This window comes from Protopterus annectens, chromosome 2.part2 (assembly GCF_019279795.1).
Source record: "Protopterus annectens isolate FY-2018-M chromosome 2.part2, PAN1.0, whole genome shotgun sequence".
NCBI lineage: Eukaryota > Metazoa > Chordata > Ceratodontiformes > Protopteridae > Protopterus > Protopterus annectens.
The window spans coordinates 363,412,376-363,425,312 of NC_056730.1; the positions used below are offsets into that span (position 1 = coordinate 363,412,376).

Consider the following 12,937-nt stretch of genomic DNA (forward strand, 5'->3'; position numbering starts at 1 on the left):
GCTAGAAGAGGAGTCAAAGAGCACACAAGCAGAAATAGCTGAGAGGTGAGCTTTAACTGAAGAATATGCTAAACCAACCTGGAGCAATGTACTCAAGTAAGAGATAACCAGAGGGAACCCCACCAAAAAGGAATCCTGGTTACAAGAGAAGCACCAGACAGAAAATCTCATTAATTTGGACAAATATGACTTCCTGGTAGTGGGTTTCCTGGCCTACTGCAGAAACAGAAGCACATCTGCAGAAAAATATGCATAAAAGGGATCAAAATCCAATCAACCACAATGCCAGTTGAAGTGTGGACAAGTGAGGATAGATAACAGACCCCTTGTTTTGTGTGAGAAGGTCCATCTGGTGAGGTATTGGGAGAAAGCGCTAAGTCTGTATTACCATTTGTACTATTTGGTGTATTTGAGTTCTCCATTAAAGCTGCTGTTTCGAGGGGGATTCCGGCTTGGTTCATTTATTTAACCATCTGGTGAGGTAACTTGTGGTGATTGCCCCTGGCTAAGTGAAAAAGACGAGGGAAACAATGCTGTCTGGACCAAAAGTGAGTAACCAGAAAGATTTTGGGGGAGTATTGCTTGATTCTGTATAGGACCATTGGAATTAGGGTAAGGGGAGGGTAGGCATAGAGAAACATCTCCTTCCAAGGAAATTATGTCACTTGATACATTACAGCTAGATCCCAGACCTGAAGAGCAAAGCCAAAAAGATGGCAGGACCATGTTCCCTTTTGCTTGCTTATATACCACATCACTGTGGTATAGTCTGAGAAAACTTTGAGGGGTCCTGGAAGAAAAAGGGAAAGAAAAGCCTGAAAAGCTAGAATGAGAGCTCTCATCTCCTTGATGTTAATGTGATCTGACCTCTGATGAGGAGGCCAGAGACCCTGGACCTTGAGAGGACTGAAGGAAGCTCTCCATCCCCTGTCTGAGGCATTCAAAAAGAGTTCTTGAGATGGGACTGGAGGTTGGAAAGGAAGCCCTGGGTTGGGAGAAAGCTGATGAATCCACCATTGAAGCTTGGGTTTGAAACAAGGAAAGACGGGAACTAGGAAATCCAGGGGATGATAGTGTTGAAGCCCAAATGGCTTAAGGTACCACTGTAGTTTTCTCATATGGATCCTGGCCAGAGACAGCATAGGAATGGTGGAAGCCATAAATTCGAGAGCCCTGAGAAAATCCTTGCCTGTGACTGAAGCCAGAGGAAGAAGATATTGGAAAAAGGCAATCAGAGAGAGAGAGTCTTGTGGGGAGGCAGGGATGCCAGCATGGGAAAGGTCTGGATCCTCCAACTGAGAAAAACATGATCCTGAGAAGGAACCAGTACTGATTTTTGAAAGTTTATGGTGATCCTCAGGCTTTGTAACAGGGAAATAGTAAACTGGAGGTCCAGAAGCAGAACCTCAGGGCACGAAGACTCAATGAGTAAATCATCTAGTTAAAGAAAGATCCAAACTCCTCTCATCCTGCAAAAGGCAATTACAGGAGTGAGGTATTTGGTGAATACCATTGGGGCAGTAGAGAGATCAAAGGGCAAAGCAGAGAACTGAAAATGCAAGGAAGAAGCAGAGAAATGTAAAATCTTCCTGAAAAGGTGATGGATGGGGATGTAGAAGTTGGTATCCTTGAGGTCCAGAGATAAAGTAGTTTTGTACCTACCATAAATGTAGATGCTCGAGTGTTCACCCTGCTGCAGTCATCACATTTGGGTTACCCTGCCGTCAGGCGGTCCCGCAGTCAGCCTGAGTTCCAAAGTCTTGGTCCGGCGTCGGTCGCTGTCGCTTCTTCCCTGACGTCAGTGCGCCAAGGGTATATAAGAGGCATCCAACGCCATTTTATTCAGTTTTTCTTGCCCCAGATGTCAGGTGCCCCCAATAGGTAGGCAATATATATATTTATATATATATATATATATATATATATATATATATATATAGCTATATAAAAATAAAACAATACCTTCAGGCACAAGCAAATACACCACAGAGGTTGGTTGTATAGGACAGAGTGGTATAGATAAGTTCAGCTAGTTCAGAGGGGATGGAGGGAGGGTAACCTGGACTGCAGCAGGGTGAACACTCGAACATCTACATTTATGGTAGGTACAAAACTGTACTATGTTCATCGTGTTACCCTGCTGCAGTCATCACACTTGGGTTGAATCCCAAAGCTAAGGATGGGTGGTGGAGTTAACAGGGTTAGAAGAAGCTAGTAGGCCCTGCAAAACTGCAGTGGCAAAACCAGCTCTAGTATTAGAATATAGAGGTAAGTGATAGTGTTTGGTGAAGGTGTGCACTGAACTCCAAGTTGCAGCTTCCAGAATATCCTTGGTTGGCACTCCCCTGAGAAAGGCTGCTGATGTAGCTGTAGCCCTGGTGGAGTGGGACCTAATGTTAGCAGGTACCGGTTTCCCATGATGCGTGTAGCAGAAACGTATGCAATGCCCAATCCATTTAGAAACGGTCTGTTTTGAGATAGCTTTTCCTTGTGATCCTGCAGCATAGGCTACAAAGAGCTGGTCAGATTTTCTGAAAGCCTTAGTTTTATCCAAGTAGTAACGTAATTGCCTGTGAATGTCCAAAGAGTGCAGGCGTCTTTCTCCTTTGTTCTGGGTATTTGGGAAAAAGGTGGGAAAATGAATGGTTTGGTTTAGGGCCACACTGGATACCACCTTTGGCATAAAGGAAGGGTTAGTTCGTAGAGAGAATCTGTCTTGATGAAAAATGAGGAAAGGCTCTACTGTCATTAGTGCCTGTAGCTCTGAGACTCTTCTAGCTGAGGTTATTGCTAGTAGCAGGGCAGTTTGCCTGCATAGAGGGTAGGAATGTGTGCCCCCTTGCTTGTTTATGTACCACATTACTGTGGTATTGTCCATCTTTATTATTAGTTGTCCTGGGTGTAAGAGGTCCTTGAAAGCTGTTAGGGCATTCTGTACTGCTAGCATTTCTTTTTGATTGATATGCAGATGCCTTTGATCTGTAGTCCATTTGCCCTGAATGCACTGTCCTGCCATGTGTGCTCCCCAGGCATAGTCCGATGCATCTGTTGTCATAGTTTGCCTGGCTGTGGGTAAGGTGAAAGGCTGACCCTTGTCGAGCTGACATGCCTGTGCCCACCATAGAAACTCCTGTTGAAGGCAGGGAATGAGTGGTATCATTGTTTCCAAGCTGTGGCTGTGCTTAGTCCATACGCTATTCAGGTACCATTGTAATTTCCTCATATGCAGTTTTGCAAATGGTATTAGTAGTATGCAAGATGCCATGAATCTCAAGGCCTGCAGAATTTTTCTTGCAGGGAGTTGGGTCTTTGTTGCCATTATTTTGAAATATTGAGTCAGCTGTTAGTGCTTGTCTGGCATGAGATAAGCCATCTGGGCCGTTGTATTCAAGCTGGCACCCAGGAATATTATGTTTTGTGAGGGCACTAGTTTTGATTTCTTTTCGTTTACTGTGTACCCTAGGCAACTTAGATGGTGTTTGACAAATGTCAGATGTTTTAAAAGAATATCCTTGCTTTCTGCTTGAATAAGGCAGTCGTCCAGGTATGGGTATATTTGAATTCCTCTTTGTCTGTAGTAAGCAATTACTGGTGCCAGGCATTTTGTGAAGACCCTGGGCACAGTAGATAAGCCAAAGGGCAGTGCAGAGAATTGATAATGTGTTGAACCTGCAATGAAGAGGAGGTATCTTCTGCAATTTTGTCTGATAGGGACATGCAGGCATGCCTCCTTGAGGTCCAACGTTACTAGCCAAGCATTCTTGCCCAGCATGGGAAGAAGCTGCTGTAATGTTAGCATCTTGAATTTTGGTACTTGCAGATAGGTGTTCAGAATTGAAAGATCCAGAATGGGTCTCCATGCTTTGTCTTTTCTTGGGACTAGAAAGAGTCTTGAGTAAAATCCTTGTCCTTGCTCCTGTGTAGGAACCTGTTGAATGGCTCTCATGTCCTCGAGAGCTGTAATTTGTTTTTGTGCCTCTGCCCATTGATTTGGTGGCAGGTTTGGCATTCGTTTTATCCTTGGCAAGGTATGAAAGTGGAATCTGTATCCTTGTGAGACAATGTTTAGGACCCATTTGTCTTTTGTGATGATGTGCCAGTTGTCTGCAAAAAATGCTAATTTTCCTCCCAAGGGAGCTGCCAGGAGAGATTTGCTTGGTAGTTTGAGGATTGAGTCATTGTGTTTGTCTTCTGCTAGCTTGGGGCTTGTCTTCTCCTCCTTTAAGGGTAGCAGTACCCCATTGGCGAGGTTTGTAAGGGCCTTGTGACTGACCTCTGCCCATTGGGCGTCTATATTTGCCCCCTCTGTGATCTGTCAGAAGCTGGAAAGGACCAGTTTTTTGTTGGCCAATTTCTGCTGAAACGAGGGGGTTGTACCTGTAAAAAATCCTTGACCGTCTGCATAGACTTTGCCTTATCCTCCATTTTCTTTAAAACCTCTTCTGCTTTGACACCAAGTAATACATCCTTCTGTAAAGGTGCATCCAATAATTTTGCTTTAACATGATCAGGTAGGGTTTGCTCTTTTAACCAAGCATGTCTACGTATGTTAGACCCAGTAACAGCTGCTCTACAGGAAGCTTCCAATGAATCAAATCCACATTGTAAAGTATGTTTGCCCACCTGTTCAGCTGCATGCAACAGATCCTGCATTTCCTTGAATTCAGACTGTTCAGTATGTGTGCTCATTTTTTGTTTCAATTGAGACATTAAGAATTGCTGATATTTCAGCATGTGAAACTGATAATTTAATGCTCTCATAGCCAGAGTTGCTGAGGTGTATATTTTCTTTCCCCATCTATCTAGGGCTCTGGAATCCCTTTCAGAGGGCACAGGATTTTTAGCCATAGAAGCTTTAGCCTCCTTGGGACCCTGGGAAATTGTTTCTGGGTCAGCCACAGGGCTTTTATAAAGGAATTTGTGTGAGTCAGGTACTCTGTAGTATCTGTCTGGTTTGGCTAGAGCAGGAGGCAGAGAGTCTGGATTTACACTAGACTCCTAGTAAACATCATCCACAATATATAAAACTGGAGGGATAGCAAGTGGTCTGTGCTGGGGTAGTAAAAGGAACTCTCGGAGTCTTTTCATAAAATCAGAGTAGTCCTGGCCTTCCCAGTGGAAATGTTCCCTCATGGTATGTAAAGTTTCCCCAAATGAGTAGTCTTCAGGGGGAGATGCTGAGGGAATAGAGTCTTCAGCATCAGAGTCTTCATAAGGGGGAAAAGTGTAAGAATCTGAGGAAATTGAAACCTGGTCAGAGGAAGCATAATCCTCCTCTTGTCTTGGTCTTTTATCTGGAGGGGGATGGGAACCCCTGATTAGGGTAATCAAATCTTCAGCCATCTTAAGCATCTGTTTATTAGGCATGGGGCCTTGAACTGTAGACTGATGTACAGTCTTTTTTGGTTTTAAAGGATTTTTAAGCTTAGCATAAGATTTAATGGTGAATATAGTCAGTCTGAAGACACCTTCTGCAACCGAAGGTGTTCCCACTGCACTGGGGTCTCCTTCTGCCCCTAAAGGGCCTAATGAAGATGGCTGCATCAGCCTAGTACACTCCGCTTGAGAATCCGCAGCTGTCTGGGGTTCCAATTCTGCGGTCGTCAGGGGCTGCATAGGTGCCTCACTGAAAACCGGAGAACCGGCGAAAGGCCCAGCAGAGGCCTCGGAGTCTGGCTTGTTCCTAGACTGCCTGTCCTTATCCTTGTGTTTTTTATGCATGCCGGTCGTCAGCTGCTTCGACGGCATGATATAATTAAATTTCCTACCAAAGTAATGTCATGCAAAGTCAAAACGGCGTTTGATAGTTCGTTTATTAAACCTAGCACAAAACCGACAACCTGTGACATTGTGGTCTGGGCCTAGGCAAGGAATACAATAAGAATGGAAGTCATTATGAGGTATTTGCTTCCCACAAGAAATGCAATTGTTAACTTTTTCTGACATCGGACTAAGGCAAGAAAAGGTTCCCCAATGGAGTACTTAGCTTTACTGAAGACTTCGGACTGAAATTCAAATTGAAAATCTCAGGTGTCGGCCGACCGGCACTTGCGAACTGCTTCTACTTCGGGCACCGCGCGGCAAGAAAGACTGAATAAAATGGCGTCGGATGCCTCTTATATACCCATGGCGCACTGACGTCAGGGAAGAAAAGTACAGTTTTGTACCTACCATAAATGTAGATGTTCGAGGATTCCATTGCTGCAGTCCTTACTATTGGGTATAGTCCGCATCCAGTCGGCCCGAATACCAGAGTATAAGGCTGACGTCGGTCAGGGCGCATTAGACTGACGTCAGTACGTCAGGGTACTAATGCGCATGACCGGCGTCACATCCTCAGTCTTTTCTTGCCCCAGATGCCAGAAGACCCTAAAAAGACAAGGCCCAAAATACCTGCACCAAAACATGAACAATATATATAAAAATATAAGCAGGTAAACTCACCTACACAACCACCCCTAACACAGAGGGGAAGGAGGGAGGGTAAATTGGACTGCAGCAATGGAATCCTCGAACATCTACATTTATGGTAGGTACAAAACTGTACTATGTTCTTCGTTTTCCATTGCTGCAGTCCTTACTATTGGGTAGAATCCCAAAGCAGAGGTAAGGGAGGCTGGTAAATCATAAAGAAGCAGGAGCTGACAACATGCCTTGCAAAACAGCTGTGGCAAAACCAGCCCTAGACTTAGAGTAGATAGGAAGGTGATAATGCTTAGAGAAAGTATGCACTGAACTCCAAGTAGCTGCTTCCAAAATATCCTTAGTGGCCACCCCGTAGAAATGCTGTTGAAGTGGCAGTAGCCCTAGTGGAATGAGGCCTAATCCCAGCTGGAACCTCCTTGCCATGATGGGAATAACAAAATGCAATGCAAAAGCCAATCCACCTAGAAATAGTTTGTTTTGACACAGGCTTGCCCTCTGAACTCAAAGCAAAAGAAACAAACAACTGCTGAGACTGCCTAAAATCCTTAGTCCTGCTTAAGTAATAACGCAATTGCCTGTGTACATCTAAAGTATGCAAAATCTTTTCCCTTTATTTTGGGGTCTGCATAAAAAGTAGGCAAATGAATAGTTTGGTTTAAAGCCACACTAGAAACCACCTTAGGCATAAAGGAAGGATTAGTACGTAATGATACCCTATCCTTATGGAAAATCAAAAGGGCTCGACTGCCATAAGGGCCTGCAACTCAGACACCCTTCTTGCAGAAGTAATAGCCAACAAAAAGCAGTCTTCCATGACAAATATTTCAATTCAGCAGTAGCCAGGCTCAAAAGGTTGTAGAGTAAGTTTTTCCAACACAAAATTGAGATCCCAAGCAGGAGTAGGAGCTCTACGTGGGGTCTTATATTTTGCCCCTCTAAGAAACTGCTTGAACAAAGGATGCGAAAATAATGGTGGGTCACAATCATAGTGAGCTGAGATTGCTGCAGCATGAATCTTAATGGAAGAGAAGGACAGACCCTTGTCCAGTAACTCAGTAAGATATTGAAGAGCCATACTCAAATTAGGCTCAGAAATCTCCAAATTCTTTGCTTTACTCCAAAATAAAAATCTCTTCCATTTTGCTGTACACTTTCCTTGTACTAGGTCTTCTAGCTTCCATAATCACATTTAAAACTTGAGGAAGTTGAGACCTGCTGTGTTTCAACACAGAATATGCCAGGCTGTCAGATGAAGAGAGTGAAGCTTGACATTGAGCAGATGACCGTCCTGCTGGGATAACAGATGTGGAATCAAAGGTTAAGGCCATGGAGGCTTCTTTACCAGACTCCGTAGTAGAGGGTACCAGTGTTGCCGAGGCCAATCTGGAGCTATCAAAATCATCCTTGGCCTGTCCTGTCTGACCTTTAACAGTACCTTTGGAAGAAGAGGCAGAGGTGGAAAGGCATACACATGAAGGTTTGTCCAACTGAAAGACAGAGCATCCACTTTCCAAGCTGTGTGATGAAACCCCTTTGTGCAAAACTGTGGCAGCTGGTGGTTTAGTGGAGAAGCGAACAGATCTATGTCTGGAGTTCCCCATGACACTGTCAATTTCTGAAATACATGAAGATCCAGTTTCCACTTGTGGGGATCCATGATTTGTCTGCGTAACACATCTGCTAAGGAGTTCTGTGCTCCTGGCAGAAACCTTGCCTGAAGAGTTAGGTGCAAGCGTGGCAGTCTCCCATAAAATCATTGCTTGCCTGCATAGAGGATAAGAATGTGTTCCCCCTTGTTTGTTGAAGTACCACATGACAGTTGTGTTGTCTGTTAGAATCAACACCTGCCCTGGAAGAAGTAACTCCTTGAAAGCCAGTAATGCGAACTGGACTGCTAACATCTCCTTCATGTTGATATGTAGATGCTGTAGTCTGGCAGGCCACTTGTCTTGTATCCACTTTCCATTTAGATGAGCTCCCCAAGCAATGTCCGAGGCATCTGCCGTAAAATCTGACTCGCCTCTGGCGGGTCACAGAGAGTCCCTTGTTTAGGTGACATTCCTGAGCCCACCACAAAAATTCTCTTTGAAGGCAAGGTATTATTTGAATGACAGTGTCTAAATCCTGGCAATGCTGTGTCCATACATTTTTGAGATACCATTGTAACTTCCTCATATGCAGTTTGGCATTGGGAAGCACCAGAATACAAGATGCCATGAACCCTAATGCTTGAAGGACTGTCTCTGCAGTCAGCACGGACTGATGAGATAGTTGATGGAAGTAAAGTGATAGACTCTTTTGTTTGTCCGGGGTTAAAAAGGCCATCTGGGCTGCTGTATTCAGTCTCACACCCAGAAAGCACATGTCTTGAGAGGGTACTAGACTGGACTTTATTTCGTTCACAGAATACCCTAGGCATCTTAGCACTGCTATAAGATATTCCAGATGCTGTAGAAGGTCTTCCTTTTCTTGAGCCAGAATCAGGCAGTCGTCTAAATAAGGATAGATTTGAAGTCCTTGTAGCCTGAAGTAAGCTATCACTGGAGCCAGAACCTTTGTGAATACTCTGGGCGCAGTAGATAAGCCAAAGGGCAATGCAGAGAACTGATAATGAGAATCTCCAGCTTGAAACCGCAGATACTTCCTGTAACTTAGCCTGATAGGCACATGAAGGTAAGCTTCCTTGAGATCTAAAGTTACCATCCAGTGATCTTTGCCCAGCAGGAGTAAAAGCTGTTGTAACGTCAACATCTTGAACTTGGGAATGTCCAGAGAAATGTTGAGGAGAGATAAATTCAAAAGCAGTCTCCACGTGTTCCCCTTCTTTGGTACTAGGAACATGCGAGAATAAAATCCTAGGCCCCTTTCTGATACAGGGACTGGCTGAATGGCCCCCATTTGGAGTAACTGAGAAACTTGCTTGAGAGCCTCTTTTCTTTGTGGAGGAGGAACGTCTGGCATGCCTTTGAAAGGGGGCATTGTATGGAAATAAAATCTGTCTTGAGTAATTAAATCCCAATTTTCTTTGAAAAGAGACAGTCGTCCTTCCAAAGGAGCTGCCAGACGAGAATCTACTGGCAGCTGAAAAGGCAGGTCATTGGGTCTGTTTACGAAAGGACTGACCCCTGCCCTCACCAGAAGTCTGAGCAGGTGAACTCCCTGTTCTAGGCCTAAAAGAACCTTGAGCCCTGCCCTACCACGTCTAGACCTACCCCTAGACTGGGAATCATAAGCAGGATATGTCCACCCCTTAGCAGGCCAATTTCTACTAAACTTGGTGGCTGTACCTGCAAAAATCTTTAACAGTTTGCATAGACTTAGCTTTGTCCTCCATTTTCTTTAAAACTGCTTCCACAGGTGAACCAAACAACACATCAGACTGTAAAGGAGCATCCAAAATCCTTGTCTTAACATGCTCAGCCAAATTTTGATCCCTCAACCAGGCATGCCTGCGAAGAACAGAACTAGTGGCAGCCACCCTCGAGGAGGCCTGCACAGCATCAAAACCACATTGCAAAGAATGCTTGCCCACTTGTTCAGACACATAAACTAAATCCAGCAAGTCTTTACAATCAATACCTTCCGCCAAAGCATCCACCTTAGATTTCAATTGTGAAAGGAGAAAATTTTGATATTTCAGCATGTGAAACTGACAATTCAATGCTCTCATGGCTAGAGTGGAAGAAGTATACACTTTCTTACCCCACCTATCTAACGCCCTTGCCTCTTTGTCAGTGGGAACAGGATTTTTAACCACAGAGGCCTTAACACCTTTAGGCCCCTGAGAAACAGTTTCTGGGTCCGCCCTAGGACTCTTAAACAAATACTTATGAGCTTGGGCACCCTATAGTACCTATCAGGTTTAACAGGAGCAGGAGGCAAAGAATCAGGGTTCAGGAAGCCTCTGCAAAAACATCTTCCACCACATTCAACACAGGAGGTATAGCTAAGGGCCTATGCTGGGGTAAAAACAAGAATTCCCTAAGCCTCTTCCTGGAATCAGAGTAATCCTGGCCTTCCCATTTAAAGTGCTCCCTCATGGAATGCAGAGTCTCTGAAAATGAAAAATCCTCAGGAGGAGAAGCGAAGGAGTGGCATCATCCACATCAGAATCAGAATAATGAGGATACTCCTGCAAATCTTCTGCAGAAGACTCAGAAGCCCCTGAACCCTGTTCAAAACTGTCAAACTCTGGTTCCACCCTAGGCCTCTTATCAGGAGGGCCCATAGAACCTCTAATCATAGTAATCAAATCTTCTGCCATTTTAAGCATATGTTTCTTAGGTACAGAACCCGAAGGCTAGGAGAAGCCCTACTGAAGCTGAAGTTGGCCTACCTCTAAAAGAAGTTTTGGCAACAGAAGGAGAGGCTCTAACTACTTTGGGAAGAGAGGGAAGAATAGTTACCTGAGAAGCCCCTCAGCCTGGCCTGCCTCCTGAGAGGGTACATCCTGTAACAGTAAAGTTTCTGCCTGAGACTCCATAGAAACTCCTGGCAAAACCTCTGGCTCCACTGAGCCACCTAAAGAACCGGCGTCCTGGACTGCCGGTTCATCAACCCTAGGCTTCGCTGTTTTGTCCTTGCGCTTCTTGGGCCAGGCGCCGGAGCATCCGGCGGCATTTTATAATTGCAACGCTTCCCAAACACTAATCTGGCACAGTCTAACCTCCTCTTAATAGTGCGTTTGTTAAACCTAGCACAAGAGCGGCAACCAACAACGTCGTGCTCAGGCCCTAAACAAGGTATACACAATGTATGGTAATCCCTATGAGGTATTTGTTTCCCACAAGAAATACAGTTATTCACTTTTCTGACATCCGGTTAAATACTGAGGCAAGAAAAACCAAAATGTTCCCCAACGGGGTACTTAGCCAACTCTGATTCGGTCTGAAACTCCGGTTTCGGAAATATTTCAGAACGCCAACCTGCACTCGCAAAACTGCTTCTGCATCGGACCACGCGGCAAAAAAGACTGAGGATGTGACGCCGGTCATGCGCATTAGTACCCTGACGTACTGACGTCAGTCTAATGCGCCCTGACCGACGTCAGCCTTATACTCTGGTATTCGGGCCGACTGGATGCGGACTATACCCAATAGTAAGGACTGCAGCAATGGAAAACGAAGAACATCAACAGCAACAGACGCCGGACCAAGACTTTGGAACTCAGGCCGACTGTGGGACCGCCTGACGGCAGGATAACCCAAGTGTGATGACTGCAGCAGGGTAACACAATGAACATCAGGAAAGCCTGGAAAAAAAGGAGAGGGAACAAAGTTTGAAGGGACAACATCCAAAAGGAGGGGATCTTTACAAAGGTGCTGAACTAAGAAAGATCCGGAATGGGTCTCCAGGTGCCTTCCTTTCTGGAAACCTGGACCATCCTGGAATAAAACCCCTTCCCTTCCTGGGTACTGGGCACAATCTGAATGGTGCCCTGGGCCAGAGGAGCCTAAAGCACTTCTGGAAAGAAAGGAAGCAGTTTCTGGGGGGGGGGGGGTCAGAAAGGGAGTAAGGGATTTCCACACCATGAAATACCCCTGGTGGATGATAGACAAAACCCAAGAGCCTTATGTGATCCTTACCAAACTGGGGAGGGACAAGGAAAGAAGAAGGGACAAGGGAACCTGGCCGAGGGAAAGGGGAAGCAAACTGTCAGATAGAACCTGGTTTGTCTTGAAAAGGAGGTTTCTGAGAAGTAGCAGACTGAGTAGATTTAGTTGGAGGTACACACCTAGAACCATTTTTACCTTTGGTTTGAGGGTGAGGCTGTCTGTGAACAAAAGCAAATTTGGATGGATAATTCCTCTGAAATTTAGGGATAGGAGAAACAAAAATATATTTAAATTCCTGCAAAGCTTTGCCTTGTCCTGGAGGGACTTAAAAAGCTCAGCAGCAGGAGTAGAACCAAAAAGGTTTTTATTATCATCCAACAATTTATCTTTAATGTCATCAGGTAGAGGTTGAAGATGAAGCCAAGTGTGATGCCTCAGAAAAGAAACAAATGTAGCAGCCCTAGAAGAAGCATCAGCTGCATCATAACTACAGTTAATAGACTGCCAAGCCACTTGAGACATAGAACCCAACAAGGAAAGGGCCAAGACCTTCCCTTCAGAAACAGGAAGGTCAGAAATTACCTGAGAAGTTTAAAAAAGATAGGCTAAAACACAGATAGTCATATGAGTCTGGTAAATGACAGCCCTAAAAGCCAGGCTGGCAGCAGTATGAACCTGTTTTAGTAGAAGGCAACAGCTTAGAAGTTTTGTCAGAAGAGACAGACACTACAGAAGGATCAGCAGAAGGACATTAATACAGAAATGTACAATCATCGGGTATCTTGTAAAATCTGTCAGGTTTGTTGGGGGCTGGAGGCTGACAAGCGGGGACATCTGAGACTCCTGAAAAGGTATCTAAGTGGGTAGCCAGAACTGGAGAAACAGCAAAGGGTTTGGGAAACTCCATCTGCAAGAGTCATAATACCTCTTCTGAATATCGGAAACCTGAGAGCAAT

The 12,937-nt window shown here is 44.8% G+C and overlaps 1 protein-coding gene across 1 annotated transcript in view; it reads right to left on the bottom strand.

Moving 5' to 3' along the window:
- The window catches only part of SMAP1 (small ArfGAP 1), a 3,101,511-nt gene that overhangs the window by 805,234 nt on the left and 2,283,340 nt on the right, over positions 1-12,937 (bottom strand). The window lies entirely within an intron of this gene.